The following is a 23,367-nucleotide window of genomic DNA, read 5'->3' as shown; positions in this document are numbered from 1 at the left end:
AGACCCCACTGTTGCATCTGGGGGTATGCCAAACAACACAACCGACATCCCACAAAATGCTCTGCAGATAAGTTCTATGAGCGATCACTTTTTTGACGTTTTCATTACTGTACTGTTTTCATCTTACACATTCTTAACACTTTCTGCAATGATACTTAGCTTTCAGTTTCATGTTATCTTTGCCTTTTTATGTATAAAAATGTATATTTCAGTGGTTATGAGTATTGCTCCTTTATTTGTGAGTCTGTACAAAATTCAGCTCGATGTTTGTGATATTTTGTGCAACTTGTTGCTGAAATTGTACAAAATTCAGCTCGATGTTTGTGATATTTTGTGCAACGTGTTGCTGAAATACTCATGTTATACAGTACCTGCCATTGAGCTACTTGGTTTGAACTAATAAGGAATAAGTATGTGGATTTTCGTTACTTTAGTGGTGAGACCAGGACAGAACTTCAACAGGATTCATCCCAGAATTCATGATATTGCGATTTTCCAAAACCAGTCTGGGAACTTGATTGCCTTTCTTTCTGTATACTAATAACAGTATGACAACGTTTTGTTTGATTCAAAACTTGATAAGAAAAATCTAAAATACTCCATCCTCTGAGAATGTCCGACAATAAAAACTTAATTTTTCATATGGTGATGGATTTCTACCATACTGCACCACTTTTCTGTGACACATACTGCTGTTCTGTTCAGCGAATGATGTTCAGCTTCAAACTGCTGTGCTTTAATGTTTAGCAAACATCTGTTAGAACGGTATTAATTCAAATATTACTCTTTGGTTCAAATGGCTCTGAGCACTATGGGACTCAACATCTGAGGTCATCAGTCCCGTAGAACTTAGAACTACTTAAACCTAACTAACCTAAGGACATCACACACATCCATGCCCGAGACAGAATTCGAACCTGCGACCGTAGCAGTCGCGCGGTTCCGGACTGAAGCGCCTAGAACCGCTCGGCCACCGAATTACTCTTTTTTTGTGATTTCGTAACGTATATGATTCCAAATAAGTATACTTTTTAGTGTAGTGAATTATCTCTCATTGGATTGCTGGAGAGATTTACAAATAGTTGGAGGCATTTCTTAAGACCGAGATCTTATTTTTTGGAGATATAGTAAACCCCTGTTTCTTAATAGAATCGAACATCCTCCGTATAAAACAGTTTCTAACGTGCGATTACTGTACAAGTCAGTCAATGCGTTTGCATTTGGCGTTACGAGAAAAACTTCAGGAAAGGTCTGAAATTATGTTTAAAATGTGCAGATATCGCTAGGTGCTCTTTTTATCAACACTGCATAGTCTGGGTATCCTGTGCTCCGTTTCAAGCAGTTTTTCACTATCACGATGTTTATGATATCACATATCCTTAACTATATGTCGTACAATAATAAATCTATGAGAGAGCATTCAGTGGTATGCGTAGATGCCATATGCAAAATGTGTTGCAAATAGAGTTAGTGGTAAAAAAATAATAATAAATTAAAACGGCATGCCGGATGCTGAAGTCTTATTGGACGAACGGCGAAAATGAAGAAAGTGATAAACATTTTTTTTCCTTTCATCATTTTGTGAGGGGGGTGGGGAGGGGGCTGCCAGCGGGAAAGTTTCGTTAAGTTTTGAAGTTATGTATAAAGTTTATCGGAAGTCGCTAAGTGCTCTCACTGTCAAATACTTGACGAATATAATTTATTTTCGCGCTGCAAGTTACGCTGCCTTACGACATGTACACAGTTGTTAATTGTAATACTTATCTTACTTTGTTAAGATTATACCTCAAATGAGTATTAGGACAGCATTTTAAATTTTTAAATCCGGCCAATAGTTATGTGAAACATTGAAGACCAAATTTTTGTTACCCCTAGAAGCAGTTAGATAGGCAACCTGTAAGTTCTTCTGTGCAACATGAACCACCGACCATAAACCAGGTTAGCCATTCAGTAACAAAAACCCTTAAGCCACATAACATCTGATATAATCGCTTCAAAGATTTAAATTCTACTTCGCACGACTCTTTCTCTCTGTCATACACTGAGAAAATTCATACTCTTTTGGCTACGTTAGGGAAATACTCATTTTCTACGATGATTCTGTCTCCTCGATCTTTATGTATCCTGTACAGCGACCAAATATCGAGCGGTACTCAGTGTCTCAGAAGACTAAGGCAGGCAATTCGTAGCACCTCAGTTCCGGAACTTACAAGTGGAATAAATTCCATTCTGATAATTCCTGCTTTTACCTCTCTATAATGCACTTCATTGCTGCGTGAAATCCAACAAAGCGGATCCTTTAAAGAATGTAGATACAAGAAAATCTTGTAAGGTGTAATGTACATACAGATTTGCTCGCATTTGCTTAAATTCATGTAAATGTCATGTGAAGCAAATATTCGGTTGATGCGTATCTGCCACGATCGAAGAACAGCCCTGCTGGAGTAATACATTAAACGCAGTGCGCCGTAACTTCATTCTGGTATCACGTTTTGCCTGGTTTCGCAAGTCTCGTCAATACATCTCGCATCTCGAATGGAGATATCGCAGCCGTCGTTATTGAACGCAATGAGGTAGCACGGCAGCAGAACTGAATTCAGGGTAATTCTCCCCGAGGTCTTCCGGTGCAGAGCATGAATAGCACCTCGTTAGCGCTATATCTTTTCCTCCTCCTGAAGGCAAAATCCACCCGGCAATGTCTGAAAGAGACTTCACGAGGATGTCTTTTCCGGTTCCACCCACGCTGTTGTTTATAATTCGCTGCAGGGGTTTCGTGCTAAATTCTACTTCGTACGACACATCATCCAACGGATTCCACGTCTTTTATCCCGCAATTTAATCCTTCTTCTCTTTTGTTTTGGTTGCGTGAGGAATGTTAAATGTCTGCTCATTAAGTTTTGTGTATCGCACTCACAGCTTCCGACAACGGAATACTGTAAAATACATTCCCTTTAATGTCCTAACACAAAAATTATGAAGAGAGTTTCATAAACGGGTCTCCTGAGTGCGAATGTAACTTTTTTACAACAAATTACCCTTGTGTTTTTGCGCTGTCTTATCTACTGCGAAGGCGCAATGCATTACCTTGCTCGCAGAAACTAGACTCCTACATTCACACATTACAACGTCAGAGACTGTACATCAAAGTATCGTTTTTGTGAGCTTTTCTGCCGTTTTGTGTACTGTTCCGCAGTTTTATTCTTAACTAGCTAGTTCCCGCTCTTCTGTCTGGTATTGGAAATATGACGGTATTCAGCAAAATACGAAGCGTAACACTGGGAGGTAACGTTTTATAAGTCAAGTAGTAGAAAACTATTTACAAAACCTATCTATGAATAGTCCCTGTAGGTTGTCTATATGCATAGGAAAGACGAGTCTTACTGTTCAATTGTTCAAAAGTGTGTGAATTTCTAAGGGACCAAACTGCTGAGGTCATCGGTCGCTAGAATTACGCACTACTTAAACTAACAAACTAACTTGTGCTAAGAACAACACAGACACCCAAGTCCGAGGGAGGACTCGAACCTCGAGTAGCCGCGCAGTCAGTGACATGGCGCCTCTAACCGCGAGGCCACTCCGTCCGAGTTTTATTAGAAACCAACGACGATAATGTGTGAAGGGAAGGCTATTGGTATGATACAGATTATAAATTAAATTAAACTTCGTCCGAACAAGCTATGAGGGCCCAACGGCACCGACCGATCGCCGTGTCATCAGCCCACAGGCGTCACCGTATGCGGATATGGAGGAGTATGTGATCAATACATGGCTCTCTCGGACTTTGTCAGCTTTCGTGACAGAAGCCGCTAGTTCCCAATCAATTAGCTCCTCAATCGACTTCACAAGGTCTGAATGCACCCTACTTGCCAACAACGCTCGGCAGGCTGGACGGTCACCCATTCAAGTGCTAGCGCATCATGACACAGAGTCTGCTGTTCATAGAGCAATCTCTACCCCTTTGTCCTCTGAAAATTTAAAAACCGAATTGAATCTAATTAAAACCATTGCAGTTAATAATGGTTACGAACCAAATATAGTAGATGATGTCTTCAGACAGAAAACCAATAACAGAATTACCACGCTTGGGACCACTATTGACGAGCCTAGCGATTTGAAGAAATCCTTCTCTTTACCGTATGTAGGGCCAAAAACCTACAGACTGCAACGTCTCCTTAAAAATAATTATGGCTGCAACATAGTTTTCTCTACTAACAACTCTCTCAAAAATAATCTTATCCATAATTTAAAACCAAGACGGTCGCCTCTGCAAAACTCAGGCGTTTATAAAATCACCTGTGACACTTGCTCAGCTTATTATATAGGACATACTGGACGAGCTTTTTCGATTAGATACAAAGAGCATCTAGTAGGGAAAAAGGTACGAACGTACATAGTTCGTCATTCGCTGACCACCTTCTTATCACAGGACACAAACCTAAAGATGTTCATGACATTAGTATCTTACATACGGAAAAGAACGGCTTCAGACTTGATATGCTTGAACAGTTGGAAATTTTCAAACATTTTTCTCGTAACGACCATTTAATCCTCAATGAGCAATTACAATTACGTGATAAAAATTTCTTTGATGGTGTAAAGCTCTTACTTAAAATCACTTAACGCGGAATATTGCTATTATGCTTCCGTACTGTAGGCTTAAATATTGTTCTCTCTCTCCCTGTTTTACAGTATAATATTTTGTTCAACTTTCGATCTGATACATACTATCTGACATAATGTAATCAGCATATTACGTGTACTCCTGTTCCAATGCTTCTGACAGCTGTTGTCACTGTAAATTACAAGCATTCAATACTAGATGGCGCGATACAAGGTGCCGACTTGCTAACATCGACGGCGCGCGCGCCTGTCAGTCTGATGCTGCTTACAGTGCCGGCCGCACACGCGACCCTTAGCGGCGCGTCTTAATCAAGTTGTGCACACCTAGGAAAATTTTATAATGTACAAATATATTTTTGTCTTTAACGTGAGCACTGTTGCTCTAAACCATTTCTTAAGTATTTACTCTATGTAAGTATGCTTTCTTTGTCTACTGTACCGTAGCGGTTAGCTATGATGTAATTTTATTACAAATGTTTAATTTAATAATTTTTATATTATTCCAAAACTCTGTTATAGGTAATGTAAATTTTTTTTACTTCTGATGAAGGCTGCCTTAGAGCAGTTGAAACCTAGGTAAAGTTGAAAATTTTTTACCTGTGCAACCGAAGAGCTGTATTTTCAAGTAATATTAAAAACAGACTATGGATATATTTTATTTCAGTGCCGTACAAAAAGGTGAAGTACCGAGGAGAGAGGGTCTGATCCACTGTACGAGGGTAATCCCGAAAGGAAGGTCTATTTTTAATAAGTACGTAGATCTCTTTATTTCTACAATGGTTTACATCAGTTTACAGCTTGAACATTCAGCTATTTTTCGACATAACCACCATTTTTGTCGATGCATTTTTGTCGACGCTGTGGCAGTTTTTGTATGCCAATGTCATACCAGCTCGCCGCCATGCTGTTCAGAAAGTTATGAACCTCTTCTTTCACCTCGTCATCGGAGCTGAATCGCTGGGACCACAATTAACGCCGACAGGTAATGTGAGACTCTGAAAAAACTCAAATGGTCAATTCAGAACCGGAGACGAGGAATGTTGAGCAAGGGCGTACACATTCTCCATGACAACGCTCGCCCACACATCTCTCGGCAAACCGTTGCTCTCCTGAAACGGTTTCAGTAGAACATCATCACCCACCCACCCTATAGTCCTGACTTGGCGCCCAGTGACTATCACCTGTTTCCTAGGTTAAGAGAACATTTGGCTGGAAAGCGATTCAGCTCCGACTACGAGGTGAAAGAAGAGGTTCATAACTTTCTGAACAGCATGGCGGCGAGCTGGTATGACATGGGCATACAAAAACTGCCACAGCGTCTACAAAAATGCATCGACGTGATTATGTCGAAACATAGCTTAATGTTCAAGCTGTAAACTGATGTAAACGACTGTAGAAATAAACAGGTCTATGTGCTTATAAAAAATAGGAGACCGTACTTTTGGTATTACCCTCGTAGAAACCACTGGCAGGTATGCAAATGGTTCAGCTCCCTGTGAGAGGTAGAACTGCTACCAAAGTACATTAGTGTTCTTCGTGTTTACGTTGTTACCAGGCCTGGTAGGGTACATAAGAGGCATGAACAGAGTCGTAGGTTGGTTGATAACTGTGAAGGGCACAAAGATATGGCGTAGTTGTATGAGACAGCGTTATCAGCATCTGATAGAATTTGAAAAGAATCTCACTGTGGGTCTCCATTTGGCCTGCTCGTCAAGTCGAGCAATATCCAGATTCATGGGTCATCCGAATGTGACAGTGGCCCTATGTAAACTGCATGGGGAACAACAGGGCATGCATGTTCGTCGTCAAGGTTTCGGCTGACCACGTGTGAACGCCACACGAGAGGAAAACCACGTTGCGCACCAAGAACGCCGTCATCCTTCCATAGTTGCACCTGCCATCTGAGAACATGTAATAGATTCACTGCAATATTCACCCTGCACCATTGCTCGGATACTGCCAGCAGCGGAACTAGGGATTTATTGTCCCGTGAGGACGCTGCCGTTAACATCCAATATAAACGGCGACATTTGGAGTGGTGCTGTGACAGGGAAGCTTAGACTGCTGATGAATGACGTCGCATTGTGTTCAGCGACGAATCTCTGCTCTGCACTAATCATGACCACCATCTTCGGCAATATAAGGAGCATTCTGCGCCGCCCTGGCCAATTATTTTTCTTGTCTCCGTGTAAAGACTCATGGTCTTCCAGATATTGGGCGTCCCTCTACCTCACCATTATCTCTAAATCGTCTAATGCACTCCTTGCTGTGGAAGCATCTACAACATAGCTACGTCCTGCCTCAGATACATTAACACCGGTTTCAAAGAAAGTAGTTATTCGCTCGCAGACATTCACATTAGCCATTTTGAAACAGGCTTATGACGTATGCCAGTCAGCTGATACGTTTCACATAGCTGAAAACTGTAGATGCACCAGGTAGCGATCAAAGTGATTAAAATAAATACATCCATTTTCAGTATTTTTACAATGACCAAGTGTGTGTTTGTCTAAAGATTAGACTAACGTAAAATATAACCTTTAGAAAGAATGTGGAACCCAGACAAACCTACAACTCCACAGTTTGCAGCGAATTAAGGTTTAAATATTACCTCCACAGGTCTAAATGGAAAAAAATGGCAGTTGACTCCAATTAGATTCGAACACTCGTCCTTTACATTCGTAAACCGTCGGTCTATCCACTCAGTCACTGAAATATATATGAAACGTTCCACGGTGTAGTAATTCTACGGACGTGGAGTTCTTATATTTCAACAGTTTCTACGTGATCGAATAATGATTTCCAAAAGAAATGATACGATGGATTATATTGAAATGAATCTCGACATATACTGTATCCTAATTATTGTATTGCTTCTGTCTGACGATGTAAAACCAATCTGAAACATCACGGACCGCTATAGTTGTGAACACTGGCCCTTCTGAACTTGGTCATGCGCAATGCTCTGTTCTTGAACTCTAAATTACTCGGGCTGGGCTATCTTTCTGCCTCTCATTGCCTCCAATGTGTTGAAGAGGCACAGCAGTATGCTGCTGGCGTCATGGTGTGTGGAGGCATCAGTCACGGCTGATACAGATTAAGGGAACTATGATGGCTAAATGCCACATCACCGAAATCCTGCTTCTTCATGTATTATCTCTTCTGCGACAGTATCATGGTGTCATTTTCCAGTTGCACCATGCTTGTCCACTCATGGCAATGTCCATGTGAACCATATGCGTGATGTCGTGGTACTCCTATGGCCAGCAAAACATCCAAATCTGTCCACGAGGGTATGTAAAGTTTACTGCTCATACTGCCAAGTTCTTTGTAAATGTGACTCGATTTTATAATCACTGAATTAACGTCACATACGCCATGGCGTTTACTCCCCCCCCCCCCCCCAATTTTATGTGCTTCACTTATTTTGTTAGGAAGTGTATATTCTGTGTTCGTGCAAACAAGTATTTTTTTTTTTTTTTTAGAAAACCGAGGCCAAAATTGAGTTATTAGAAACTTTACCAAGAACTTCTGGCATGCAAGATTCATGCACCAGGCAGCATGTGGTCTGGATCTGTGAGGTAACCGCATTCGCGCAGAACATCTGCTTTATTCGGAAGGAGACTCCACTTCTGTAGCGCAGCTCTCCCACCATTTATTTTATTTTATATTATTTTATTTTTTACGGGTATAGTTCAGGAGGACCAAACTATGGAGCAAGTCTCCGATGTCGTGGAACGTGTCTGTACACGAAATTACAACAGGACACTAGTGGTAGATAATATAAAATTTTTATGAGTCCTAAAAAGCCGACAAGCTGTAAGTTTATGTAAACGCAGTCAACAATTAAAGATAGCAATTAACTTAATTTTTCAAGGAATTCATCGAGAATATAGAAGAAGTGACGCATGAGGAATCTCTTCAGTTTAGATTTGAAAGCGCGTACATTACTACTAAGATTTTTCAACTCTTGTGGTAGTTTACTGAACATGAGTGTAGCAGAATCCAGCGTGACTTCCTGCACAAGAGTCAAGGGTGTGCGATACGAATGCAGATTGGATTTCTGTCTACTATTAACTGAGTGAAAGGTGCTAATTCTTGGGAATAAGCAGATACCGTTAATAAGAAACATTAAAGACCACATATATTAAGGGGCTAATGTCAGAATACCTAGTCTAATGAACGGGGGTCGATAAGACGTTCGCGAACTAACACCACTTACTGTTAGAACAGCCCGTTTCTGAGCCATAAAAGCCTTTTGAGAATGGGAAGATATACCCGAAAATATAATACCATACACCATAAGTGAATGAAAATAAGCAAAGTTGAAGTAGCAGTATCGAATTATCACTTACTTCAGATACTGTTCTAATAGTAAAAATGACAAGTCTTCGAACAAGATTCCATTGGCTTTTCACGACAGATTACTATATATCTGAACACCTAGAAAGTTGAACTTTTCGGTCTCACTAATCATAAGCCCATTCTGTGTAAGTAGAACATCAGGTTTCGTTGAACTGTGTGTTCGAAACTGTAAAAACTGTGTCTTACTGGGAAACGTTAGTTTATTTTCTACAAGCCATGAACTAATGTCTTCTACTGCACTGTCTGAAACAGTGTCATTTCCAGTATTGCATACAACATCCTTTATTACACTCAGCAAACAAGAATATTTCAGAATAACTTCTAATACTAGAAGCCATATCATTTATATAAGTAACAGGAGTGGTCTCCTCCTGTTCACACAGGTTAGGGGAGATCATAGTCAGACCCTGGAAGATCTCTTGAGAGACTGCCTGGGTTCTGTCCTCTATTCTACACCTGGTACTTCTGAAGGGCACCCAAGAAGATGGGTATTCTTCCCATGGCTCGTTTCCTGGATTGCAGGAGGCTCGCAGCAGACAGCTGTCCGTGCCTTGGGTGCCAGTCTGTCTCCATCTTCGTCTTCTCCACATACGATGTAATGTCCCGGCGCACGTGAGGGTGTGTTAAGTCAGGCAACCCGTTTTAATCCACAGAGCCTCCTTCACTGCGATGTCCATCTTCTTCGCGGCTGCAGATGCGCTCCACACAGGAATGGTGAACTCAGCAGTCCGAGACAGTTGTGGATCAGCATCCATGTTTAGCGTGGCAATGATCTGAGGGTATTGCTCTTGGCACAAAACTTGGATTTGGTGTTGTTGCAATGATGTTTGGATGTCAAGGGTGCGATCCAGGATTACGCGCAGATTTTTCTGTGAAAAATGCTGGAGTAATTATCTTCGCCACTCGTCTCTGTTATCGAGGCGTGAAGATCAGATTTGAGTCTTGTCGGGATATAGCTTCAGGTGGTTAGCATCGTAATGGAGGTAGAGCATTGCCTTTTTTTCTTATACCTTAGCTGCAACTGCTTTATCGTTGGCTATATCAATTACCTGGTGTTTTTCTGATATTGTCTGGTCATCTGAGAACACGTTGTATAGTAATGGTGCCAGGATACTTCCGTGTTTTAAGCCATTCTTCTAAATCATCCAACTACAGTCCTTCTATTGTGGAGAATAATGCCATCGAAAGACGGTGGTCTCTCATCAGATCACAGCTTTAATCAACAACTTTCGGCAGCTGACTGTGACACACGCAGCTGTCAAGCCCTCCAGTTGACTTCTTTCGTTCGACTACGAGCTCGATGTCTTCCGTCAGGTTTAGTAAGCGGTTAGTACAGGTTTCCAGAGGAAGGAAGCCTACCGGCTGGTGTACGAAGCTCTCTTCCAGCACGGTTGTGACCCGGTGACGTATTAAGCATTCTGTGAGCTTAAAGGTATGGCACAGCAGTGACACAGATCGAAAAAAAATTTGTGTAATTTGATTCCTTTTCCTGTTTGCTGGTATTCCATCATGTCTTCAGGATCGGCAAGTTGGTAACACAACAAGTGTGCTGGCGGGCTATCCAGCCGCCCAGTGTTAGCGAAATCTAGGAGTTGTAGGCCTACTTTCTGACTTGGCTGAGCGGTTAAGGCGAGGAAAGGTAGCTACGCGATCGTCTGCGAGTGGACAGCCAGCGAAAGGTAATCGGTAGTTTCTTCCAGATTTCTGGAGGCAGTTAGCCATTTGGACAGCACATGGATGAAGGAGCTGGCTCTAAAGACGGTGGCAATCGCAATATGGCAGCAGTTTGGGGGACACTAGAAAATACTTTGGAATTAATAATTCACAGTTTAGGCAAACAGCAAAACCAATCATGTTAGAGTAATCACGTAGAGACGAGCATGTTTTGACACATAAACATCATGTATATCAACAAAACTTCAGAAATTACGTCATAACAGCAAACGTATACTCTTTATAAAAATCTTTAAAAAGAAATAACAGTTAAACGCTTCATGTGATCTCGACAAACAAGGGATCAAGAAAATAGCGTAAGACACTAGCTACCATCTCTAGAAGAATATACATACACATTTTATTTATTGAATTATTGTTTTGTATTATTTTCAATTGTGTATATTTGCCATATCATCGTATTTTCCACATTTACACAGAACATGAACGCAATACTACTTTCCTTGTACCTTTCCCTATGTGCCCGTATCTGGCATGTGTAGATTATTAGACTACTTCTAGTTTGCTTAATTAAGTATTTAATTTTGCCTTTATTAAAGGCTCTCATCACGTGAAAGCGGTAATTTATATGTAATATTTGATACCACCATTAAACAGAGCGCAAAGAGATGCTACTGTTTAACACGCCACTTTTATCTTTTACCACTCTTTAACAAAAATGTCTTGGTCATTTATCGTAAGTTCTTGTGCGCAAATTTCATACTTTATTTAATTGTGAGTAAATTTTTACACTCAGACTGATATGTATGGTCTAAGGCAATGAGACACTTAAAGCAGTATATGAATTTTGCTATTTGCGGAGCAAAATGACTGATGATGGTCGAAGTAGAGAGAATATAAACTGTAGACTGGCTATGGCAAGGAAAGCATTTCTGAAGAAGAGGAATTTGTTGCTGACGCTGATGCTGACGCTGTAAAGACGAGCCTGTACTTGGCTCGAGGTGGTGCAGTTTAGACAATATTTGTCATTCCTGCGGTTCCTGTAAAAGAGAGAAAGATACATTACCACTCTTGTTGATTGGTCCTAGCTGGTGTAACCTGAAAAAGAGAAAGACACGCTCTGTTGAGGGCTTAATAAAACTTAATCCCTCAGCAGGTCAGGCTAACGCGTGTTTGGCCTGTGATGAGGTTATTGGCCCAGTCCGCGGATGAGCCGGTTGCGGGAGTGTCCCGTCTTCTCGTAGAACTTCCTGGCGATGGCGCGAAACCTGTCTCGGAGAGGCAGGATCCCGGTGTCCTCGTGGAGTTGGCGCGTCGAGAAGCGCCTCGGAAGATAAATAGCAGTCTTCAGGGCGCGGTTCTGTATCCGCTGCAGAGTCACAATGTGAGCATCTGCGGCTTTCCCCCAGACCACGGCCGCATACTCTAACAGTGGGCGAACTAATGTTAGGTAAAGCGTGATGCCGTGTTGCGGTGGCAATGACGACTGCGGGTTTACCAGCGGATACAGGGCGCGAAGGCGTCCTATTGCTCTCCCTTTCACATCACGGATGTGGTGGTTCCAGGTGAGCCTGCGGTCTAGAGTAACCCCCAGGTATTTCGCCGTCCCACCCCTTGGGATAGGTTCTCCCAGGCTTTCGGCCGGCGTAAGCCCTGGCGGCAGAACTCTTCGGGTGAAGACGACTGCCTGGTTCTTTGTGGCGTTGAATTTCAGCCGCCACTTTATTGCCCATGAGCCCAAGGCGTCGCACCGCGTTGGAGGCGGTTTCTCAGCACTTGGGCGTTCATGCTGCGAGTGAACAGGGCTGTATCATCAGCGTACAGCGCCAGTTCGACTCCTGCCACTTTCGGTGCGTCGGCAGTGTACAGAGAGTACAGCGAGGGACCGAGAACCGACCGCTGCGGCACCCCTGCACGTATCTGCCCGTCTGTGGACGTACCGTCGTCAGCTCTCACGTGGAATGTTCGTTCAGACAGGTACGACCGCAGCAGCGTCATGTGGGACGTCGGTATCCCTTGTTCAAAAAGTTTGAAGTAGAGACCGTCGTGCCACACAGAGTCGAGAGACGTCGAGGAACACTGCCCCAAAGAATTCCCTTGTTTCCAGTGCCCTCGTTGCCGGTTCTACCACCCGCAAGAGCTGGTGGGAAGTGGCATGTTCTTCTCGGAACCCGAACTTCTCGTCCAGGATGATGCCCTCCTGGGTGACGTGTCGCATCAGTCTTCTCGCGTACAGCCTCTCGAACACTATCGAGAGGGACGGGAGCAGGCTGATGGGTCGGTAGCTCGATGCCTGGCGTGGGTCCTTGCGGATTTCAGAATGGCCACGACCTCACCGTGTTTCCACGCAGAGGGATAAGCACCTGATCAGAAAATGTCGTTGAAAACATCGGCAAGTTTCTGGTGTAAGCCCGGTGGAAGGTTCTTCAGCAGGAGGTTTGTGACGCAATCGCTGCCTCCAGCGTTCTTGGGGTTCAGCGAGCGAAGCTGCACAGCAACTTCCTCCTCCGTTATCGGCTCGATAACTTCGCCTTCCTCCCTTGCGGCGCGGAAGGTTGGTAGTTGCTCGTGGACCCGCCGTATGTGGTCGTCGTCAATGACGTCGGCCACTGGTGTGACGTTCGCTGCAAATGCGCCAGCCAGGACGCTGGCTTTCGCGTCGGGGTCGCTGGCGAAGTCGTTCCGAATTTGTTAACATCGAGTATAGATTTAAATGTCAGGAAGTCGTTTCTGAAAGTGTTTATGTGAAGTGTAGCCGTGTATGGAAGTGAAACATGGACGATAAATAGTTTAGACAAGAAGAGAATAGAAGCTTTCGAAATGTGGTGCTATAGAAGAATGCTGAAGATTAGATGGGTAGACCACATAACTGATGAGGAGTATTGAATAGAATTGGGGAGAAGAGAAATATGTGGCACAACTTGACTAGAAGAAGGGATCGGTTGGTAGGACATGTTTTGAGGCCTCAAGGGATCACCAATTTAGTTCAAATGGTTCAAATGGCTCTGAGCACTATGGGACTTAACATCTATGGTCATCAGTCCCCTAGAACTTAGAACTACTTAAACCTAACTAACCTGAGGACAGCACACAACATCACCAATTTGGTATTGGAGGGCAGCGTGGAGGGTAAAAATCTTATAGGGAGACCAATAGATGAATACACTAAGCAGATTCAGAAGGATGCAGGTTGCAGCAGGTACTGGGAGATGAAGTAGCTTGCACAAGATAGAGTAGCATTGGGAGCTGCCTCAAACCAGTCTCTGGACTGAAGACCACGACAACAAGGGTAACCAGGAGAGAAAGGCCTTCCATTCGACATACTTGATGTATTTGTGAATTGTGTATGTTTTAAATGTGGTCAATTGTCTGTATTTTATGTTCGTCACACATTTTGGTGTGCAAATCGTACACCTACTAGGCCGAGCAAACGGTAGCTACTGGTCATTCTGTGTCGGGCTGCTACGCTGTACGTATTGATTTTAGCGGGCACTCGAATCCTTTATTATTAATTGCACAGAACTTCAATATTTCGTTAATGATGGGCGATGTGCAGTGTTGACTATTTTTGGCTACGAATTTGGAGGTATTATTGAATAAACTGCGGGAACCTATTGATGGTGTCGCGAAATTTATATGTTGATCGTCACAGTGGACTATATTTATGAGCTGGCGAATATTTCGTGGTTAGTTAATAGAATGAGACTCAGTTTTTTCGGCTAACAGTGATGATTAAATAGTAATTGGGGACTCTGCTACGACTTTAAATACGCAGTGATGCAAGCTTTACTGCATTTTAGTATTACTGTAATTTTATTTTACAGTTAAATAGTACTTGCAGGACCATCGTTTTAAGTTATTTTCGTGCTTAAGTGATTGGATAAATCATTAGTTATTTACTGTCCATACCCTTCGGTATTGGGTACAATTAGTCAATCGAATATACAAAACGTTTTTCATCGTTTTATTATTATCTATTGCTTTGCAGTTGGTATACTTAAATTTGCATGACTTGCCGATGATTAGGTAAATTTGAACAAAGGATCAAAGGTTATACCTATTTCTATAGTGAGTTTAGCTGATGGGCATCAAAGCTGGCGTGCACGGCTGGGCCGCATAACGATATCGAGCCAATATTCCAAACAGAGCCACGCATGACCCAACAGTGTCTAGTGCTTAATCTCGTCTCTGAAATTATTTTCATTAACTAGCATTACTAACGGAACGTCGTAGTATCCAGAAGCAATTTTCATATCTTTCGCCCATAGTTATCAATACAACCCGCAGTTCAACATCAGTTGTTCTCCTGGGCTCAATATCGCGGATGGCCAAAAGCCATGCTGGAAGCATCTGGAGAAATTGGTTTTCCCTCCCCAGACCCCTTGTTAGCTACTCTCTAGTCCTCCTACCGTAGCTTTTGCCAATCAGACGTTGCTCTTCCGACGTGTGAAATCTGGTGAGTTTCTTGAGGAGCTTTCCGGTTCATGTTGAAACGTTTAAGAAGGTTGCTCCATTTTGTGTTTCAGCACTCAGAAATAGCACGCATCAGCTCCTCTCGCTTACATAGTCTCTTCGGTGAGAGGACTGTCCTGGTAGACGCCTTGCTACTTCTCTAGTACAGCTTTAGTGGTCTCAGGCAGTCCTGTGACATATTCTGATCTACTTCCTCGTGGGACCCTTCTCTTCAAATTTGTCTTGGTGAGATCAGTGCAGTTTTCAGATTCCTCGGACTTTTTAGATATCCTAGAAATAAGTACGTCCAGGTGCTGGCCGAAGCGATTTAATTTCGCTTATCTGTTTTTCTGATCTTCCTCTTAAAAGCTTACGTACTCTAGCTCTGGAATGGACTGTGGGAAAACTGGAACAGCAGAGAATCGAAGCATTTGACATGTGTTGTTACAGACGAATGTTGAAAATTAGGTGGGCTGGTAAGGGAGGGAACATATTCTGGAAATATATGGAAAACACTGACGAGGAGATGGGACAGGATGATAAGACATCTTTAAAGACATCAGGGAATGACTTCCACGGTACTAGAGGGAGCTGTAGACGGCAAAAACTGTAAAAGAAGACAGAGATTGGAATACATCCAGCAAATAATTGAGGACGTAGGTTGCAAGCGCTATCAATTGAAGACGTGAAGTCTGAAAATGCTACTCTGAGTGCTACTCTGAGATGAAGGGATTGGCTCAGGAGAGGAATTCGTGGCGGACCGCATCAAACTAGTCAGAAGACTGATGACTCAAAAAAGGAAAACTCTGGCATTACCAAAGCACTGACAACACACATGATGGGTCTGTGCTGTGTATGATGTGTGTGATTGGTCCACTCATGGCTTTCTCACATTGGGCTGCGAGTCAAAAGAACGTCTTATCCTCTTTAGGATTTTCTTCTCTTCTCCACATGTCACTTTTGAAAGCGGATGGAAATTTCCTGTCGTGGATCAAGTGAAGATCGTGTACCGCTGCCCATGCCCTCTGCCCATCCCTAGAGAGCGGTTCCGTTGTCGTCCGTCCTCTGACATGCGGCGACAGTTAAAATCCCCCGGTAAGAGGTTCGCATCATTGTAGCTGCAATTCGATGCTTCCTGGAAGGCATAATTCTGCTCTAGTGGCTTCCAGACGGAGACAATGCAGTACTGTGGTGTGCGTACACCTCTGTGACGTTTCATTCCGACGGTGAGGGCGATATGATGTTGAAACTAAACGTAACGATGATTACGCTGCTATACAGATAGTGAGGTGCGTAGGATGATATCCATGCCACAGATATTGGGTCAGCGCCTCGAAGCTCAGCTGTAGGTTTCCCGTGCTTGGAGGATATCGCATGCATCTTCTTTGCACATATCAGCTACTAAAATTTTCTTTTTATTAGGTAGCCCGTCAATATTAATTGACTACAAAAGCCATCTCGAAGACGGCGAGTTTCATTTTTTTATCTTCTATCTAACATTTCTGGCGGTAGTAAATGGTTAGCAGTTGACATCAGGCAGAGTTTCCTGGGTGTACCTGATTGCGCTTCTCAAAAAACTTCAGGTAGGCCCTTTCCTTAAACCCCCTTCTGCGAATGACACACTAATTAAAATTATGGCTTCAGTTACAGTATAGGAATTTGTGTGTGGGAACTCTAGAGTCTTACAAAGAGTTCAGAAACTTGATACTCTTCCACAGCAAGTTCAGTATTTTTCATACGAATTATTTACCACCTTGTATTACACAATTAATAGGTCAAAGCAAGTATATATAACTTTACGTGATATTGTTGTTAAGGGTACTATTACTTAACACTGTAATTTTTGGGATAAAGAGTTGTCCAGTGGAATCGGATTTCTCAGACAACTTGGAAAGACAGTCAAGATCAGTTCATCGGTAGATACAACCAAGTGAATATACAACTGTCCATCCGGTCTTCAGTAATATAGCTGAAAATCAGCCAGCAATATGAAGATGATCCCTCACTTTATGGGTCAAATTTTACTTCTCAACTTAGGTCCACAAAACCAACTTCTACAAATGAGCGTTGATCTCATCGAACCCGTCGAATTGCTGACACTGTTTGCCGGAAATTGAAGAAAACAAGACAATCAATCCCACACCCAAATCCACCGTAATTCTAACGTGCTGACGATTCTAATCTAGGAGCGCAAGCTTGTTACTCTGGCACACTAGTTTCGCACCATACGTTTGCAGCGCCTGAGGGCACAGCTTGTTCTGATCCTTTTAATGTGTTACATTGGCCCAGGTGATGGTTCTGGAAGAGTGATATTACTTTTTCTGGACTCATCCAAAAAAAGACTGATTAAAAATCTTAAATGGAAGTACAATCTCCTGAACTTGGTTTTGCTGCTGATAAAAGCAGCAAGCAGACAAAAGACTGTTACTTCTTTGCACACTTTGTCTTAATCCAGTTTAATGCCCAAAAGTGCTTCGTTATATGTAGTCTGATTGAAGTTACGTTTATATATGTCTATGACATTGATGAAGATTGCACAGACAAGCAAGGATTGGGTAATCCACAACTAACAGATGTCGGGAGTGAGGGCCTGAACCGTCGTCACAGTGTCTTGCTCAGTTTCTTAGCAATGTCTACCATTTTCTGGTAGCCCTCGAGTTCCGCAGATCTCGGTTGGTTCTCTGTTATGACTGTCAACATCTCTCATGCATTGAAGCGTTGCAGTTACATATATCTTTCTGAGATGCAAATGAGGATAGTACCAGTCAAAGTTGGCTGTTAAAATTCCTAAAACGCCACTCTTGAACTACAAAAGCAGCAAATAGACTTCGTGTATCCACAAACCATCGTCGAGTGTGTAAATAGTTGCAGATGCGACTCTCTGTGACAGTTGGGACAGCCACCAGAGTGCATTATTATTGTTCGTGCTTCGGTAGTTACCAAGTCTGTTACAGTATATAAGGGCCAAGAACAGCGTCAGATGCTGAGTGATCACTGTGAGACAGCTCTATCGGCACCTGACAGAGTTTGGAAAGGCCCTCATTCTGGGTTTCCATTTGGCTGGATAGTCTAACCGTGCAATATCCAGATTTGGATGCGGCAAAGACCCGATGTTTCACTGCAGGGGAACTCGAGGGCAGGGATACTCGTCGAGGTTCCATTTGACCACGTCCAACCACCACATGGGAGGCTTGCCATACTGCGCACCAAGCACATCGTAAACCCTTCAAATCTGCACCGGCCATCCGAGAACAAGCAATGGACTACCTGCAACGTTCTGTGTCATCCCACGCCGTTGATCGGAGACTAATAGTAAAGGGATTGGGAAATTACCGTCCGACGCGTAGTCCACCGTTAACATCAGAACAGAAGCGGCTGGAGTGGTGCTGTGAGCAGGAAGCATGGGCTGCTGATGATTGGCGTCGCTTTGTGTTCAACGGTGAACCATGGTTCTTCACTACGAAAACGACCATCATCGGCGAGCATGGCGGCGAGCTGGGGAGAGGTGCCATTCGTCCAATGTTTTGGAGAGCCACAACATGCGTCATGGTATGGGGAGCCATAGGGTTTGACTTCAGTTCACGGATGTTGGTGACTGATGAAATTCTGACTACACAACGGTATGTCACGCATTTTCTGCGCCCCCATGTGCTATACATCGTGCAACAGTATCGTATTGCCATTTTTCAACAGGTCATTGCTCCCCCACACATGGCACGCGTCACAATGAACTGTCTGCGTGATGCTGGTGTTCTCCAGTGGCGAGTTAGATCCCCAGATTTGTCCCCGATGGAACATGCACAGATGTCAGTTCTGTTCCATTGTCACTATTCAGAATATTAAGGATCATTTACAACAAATGTGGGCCACCATGCCCTGGGAGGTGGTGCACTGCCTTTGACATTTTTCCCAACCGAATTAATGCGTGCATCCAGACCATAAAGGGTGCAACGTCATACTGAGAAGTGAGCTCACGCTGCCAAGTTCTTTCTAAATTTTACTTAATATTGGAATCACTGAAATAACATCGCAAATCCCCTCAGCCCTAGAATTTTCATTTCATTTCTTCCTACCCTTCTGGATACTCAACTTTGTTTTGTCACACAGTGTACTTTCTTATTTTTTCCTGATCTAATAATAATAAACGTATTTATACAGTGACATAGGCGAAATAACTTGAATAGCAATAATTATGGTTGATTTTCAGATTTTAATGCAATTTTTATAAATATGCAAGTACTCACATATCGTTTACAGAATGAACTATTAGTTATGTCACAGCTTCGTTGCTACTCAATACTTTGCGTATCGGACTGATGTCCTTATTTTCAACAAATTTGTAAACATATTTTAAAACTTGCTTTTGGGGGTTGGCTGGGTTACATCATTCAGCGTTGATGGCCGCATTGAATGTGTCTACTAAGGCTGGACTGAATGGTTCAATGGAGCAGTCGTCATTATCAAAAGACACTTCCCATCAGCGGTTATGTTAGTTTGGGGCGTGAATCTGCCATACGCCGTCCTGGGATACAGAAGGTAATCGTCCTTATGTGATGTACGTTAAGGCGTCTTTAATCACAGAACAAGTGGTTTGTAATGCACTTTCCGTCCGTCACTGAGCTCCAGTGAATTTGCGCCACATCCTTAATTAAAAAGTTGTGCAAAACAAGAACGATGTGATGATTAAGTATTTTAATATTAATAACATTATAAATGTGCAGAGGATGGGTTTTTCCATACGGAAGTGAGGTAAACCGCTCGTATGTCACACCTCAGTGTATATGCAGTATATTATCCAACAGCTCCCAGTATCTCATACTTGGTGGTAACAACAACGAATATCTTTTCTGATGACAGACCCAAGTGACTAAGTCTGGTAGTTTCTTTCCGATAGGTAAGTAGTTCTCGCATTATCACTGGTCACTCGTACAAGAGTAGAGTAAGCTATGTTCCTGAACTAAACCAAAACATTTAAGATGGCTTCTTTGCTATTAACAAGATAGCTATAGATGAAGATGGTAGAAATACCGTTTTCTAGTTAATTGAAAGTTAAATCGATTAAGGAGATAAAATAATAACCGTTTTGGCCGTCCGAAATAAAAATAGGACATTGGAAAACTTCGTAGCTGCCAAAGGGTTTAGACACTGACAACACTGTCGTCAAGTTTTTGTGAAACAACACTTCTTTTCTCGAATTAATTCCCTTCTAAGACAATAAGACAATAGCTACCTCGTCCACTGATCGAGCTGTTAAGCGCCGCTGGTTCCAATAAGCTAAAGGTTTGTCGCCATGAATGAGCAGCTTACTTTCCCTCGAAATCCGCTAATACAAAACCGTTTTAAAACAACCGAGCAAGCTGATTTTTACACGAAAAAAGAAACACATTTCAAATCATCATCTGCGAAGCTGGAAACGCCAGTGTTGGTATTGATTCCCAAAAAAATAAATTTGCAAAAAGAAACGGTTCTGATCAGCAGGAAGAAGGGCAAGTAGGATGGTAAGCATTTTTAACAGCAACCATATTTCAGTCAAGTGCTAATGCAAATTCTTTAATGTGTAACCGGTCCCGCCTGATTAATCGTTTTGAGTAACCCATAAATACTTTTTGATCGATTTATGGGCTTTTGGAAGTGGCTAATTAGTCGAAACCGATTTATCATCTATGACTTTACATTAACATTTAACTGGAGTAAATCTTATTGTCAAAAGTAAAGTGCTCAGTGCTGCTCTCTGTCAATAACATGGAAAATATGGAAGTGCTAAGTACCTAACCCTGAAAGTTATCATGAACTCTTGAGAAACAATCGTCCGACAGTGTGCAAAATGTTGAGATTTCATGACATATTGTTGGGTTGCTTCTAGAATGTTTCTGATCACACATTTCGCTGGAGGAAAAATGCTATTTGGTACAGTCACAGGAACAATGATTATAGACACCATTCTGGTGTTGTTGAAGTCGTGACGTAAGAAGACCTTAGGCTGCGTGAGGATACAGAGTTTCGCAAATTTGTTCGGCGTCAGGGAAACCCAGAGGGGTAGCGATAAGGTAACGCAGTGAAATGTATGGTGTTTCAGAGGTGAAATTAGCTCACAATTCTTTCCCCTGAGTGATGATGCACTTTCGCGTTGAGAGTTCTACTGGACGATTGTATTGCAGGGGTAGACATCCACCAAAAAATGGTTCAAATGGCTCTGAGCACAATGGCACTTAACATCTGAGGTCATCAGTCCCCTAGAACTTAGAACTACTTAAACCTAACTAACCTGAGGACATCACACACATCCATGCCCGAGGCAGGATTCAAACCTGTGACCGTAGCGGTCGCGCGGTTCCAGACTGAAGCCCCTAGAACCGCTCGGCCACACTGGCAGGCCGGCCGGCATATCCACCAAGTGATCTGCGGATGTGGATCCTAGTGAGTGACTGGTAAGCATTGGGTTGACGAACTGCCAACCGTCAGCTGGCATCACGGACACTTCCCAGCCTCTTCACAGCTGTTTCTCAAGAATGAAAACATTAGAGTTCTTGAACTACTGAAAGACGTGCTTTGATTTTGGCACCAAAATCTATAGAGCGACAATTTGCCTGTGTACCGTACTGGTGATCCATCCAATTCTCTCATAACTGATTTACACTGTGGCCCACAGGAAATGAGCTATGGAACATGTGTTTCATTTCATTTTAATTCCTCTCTACGATTGGCAGGCTCTGCTCCTGAGAAACATGGAACTCGTGTTATAAGCTGGGCGATTTGCTGAGACCGTATTCGTCCCAGGTCTTGTTCTAGGGGACTTCGGAGAGTTTCCGTTAGCTTTCACGGGACAGTGCCGGGCAACCCTGCTAAAAATGGTCAGAAAGAACACCTGTACATCGCTGCGAGACCTACGTGAGTCGTAGAGCGTACGAAAGTTGAGAAGTGCTGTTTCTTGCCGATTTAGCTGGCGAGACGTTCCACTGGCTCGTCTACATTCGCCGTGGGAGCTTCTAGTATATTGTATAACAGTTTTCTGTTAGGCGTTAAAGAATTTACGTATGCGTTTGACCGAATTAACTGTCGTATTGGTTTCTTCTGCTTCCTCCTGATCAGCACTGTTTATTTTTACCTTCTCGTCGGCGAGAGGATCAGTGGAGATGGTAGATATGGTCACTGTGTTCAGATCGGACAAGATGAAGCAATGAATTTCCCGTTGTTGTTTCCAAATAATGTCAGTTAATATCAATAAACTGATAGTTAAGGATCCACTCTGTTTAGTACCAAATTATCCCATTTTGAGCTCCGCCCTATTCTTAATGTATTCAGAAGATCCACAGGAACTCTAATTTATTAAAACTGAATACAAACTTTAACCCTGTTCCACCCTAATGATATCCTGCTGCCTTATCCAGCCCTATATCTCACTCAGTCCATCGAATGGAGAATATACGAAGCCGGCGGCAAGCAGTTGTGGCATCTAGGGATAACCGTGTATACTATTAATTATTTTGCTTTTTATGAAATATTTTTAGAGTTTTATTGTTTGTTTGAAAACTATATCTTTCGTTTCAAACAATTTTGCGTTCAAGAGTGATGTGATTACGCTTTAACGTATGACGCAAGACATGTAACGTACTGTTGGAAATACTCTCTCCTTTCTTCACTATCATTAACTTTTAGACAATAGTGCGTTACTCTACAGTTCGTAGCAATTACACTTGATCACGTTAAGAAAAAAATTGGAAATTTGACTTACATACATATGAAGATACATCACATACGTAAGTTCACGGGAGGATATTTGTCACCCTCTTAAAAGAGTACACTGGTTGCTTTGATCCTCTACTGCTCAGTGAATTTTGTAGCTCCATCTTGTCTAAGTGGAATTAGACTGTGGCTGGTCAAAGACTTGAAACAAAGAAATACGGACAGCCTTAATTTTATGAATAATTTTATTCGGCTACCAGTTTCGTTGCCTCATTAGCACCATCTTCACACCCCTATATACGTCATCTAAATGTCCACGGTATTTGATGGATCACAAATTTCAACCGGCCACCGTAGATTTCTGAAACTTCTCTGCAGACGTCGTCACCCCACAACTCTAACGCTGTCTGTACTTATTTTTTTCAAGGCCCGGTGTATTGCTGTGTATGTGCCAGCCGACTTCGTGGAAACAGAGCAACTAGGAAGGATCAGTGTGGAGACGCGAAATAATGGTCGAAAGAAACTACCCTGTTTGGACGTGCCCTTGATTACCCCGTGAATGAATAAGGCCAA

Source organism: Schistocerca serialis, chromosome 1, assembly GCF_023864345.2.
Source record: "Schistocerca serialis cubense isolate TAMUIC-IGC-003099 chromosome 1, iqSchSeri2.2, whole genome shotgun sequence".
Lineage (NCBI taxonomy): Eukaryota > Metazoa > Arthropoda > Insecta > Orthoptera > Acrididae > Schistocerca > Schistocerca serialis.
Note: the sequence above shows the minus strand (reverse complement) of the source record.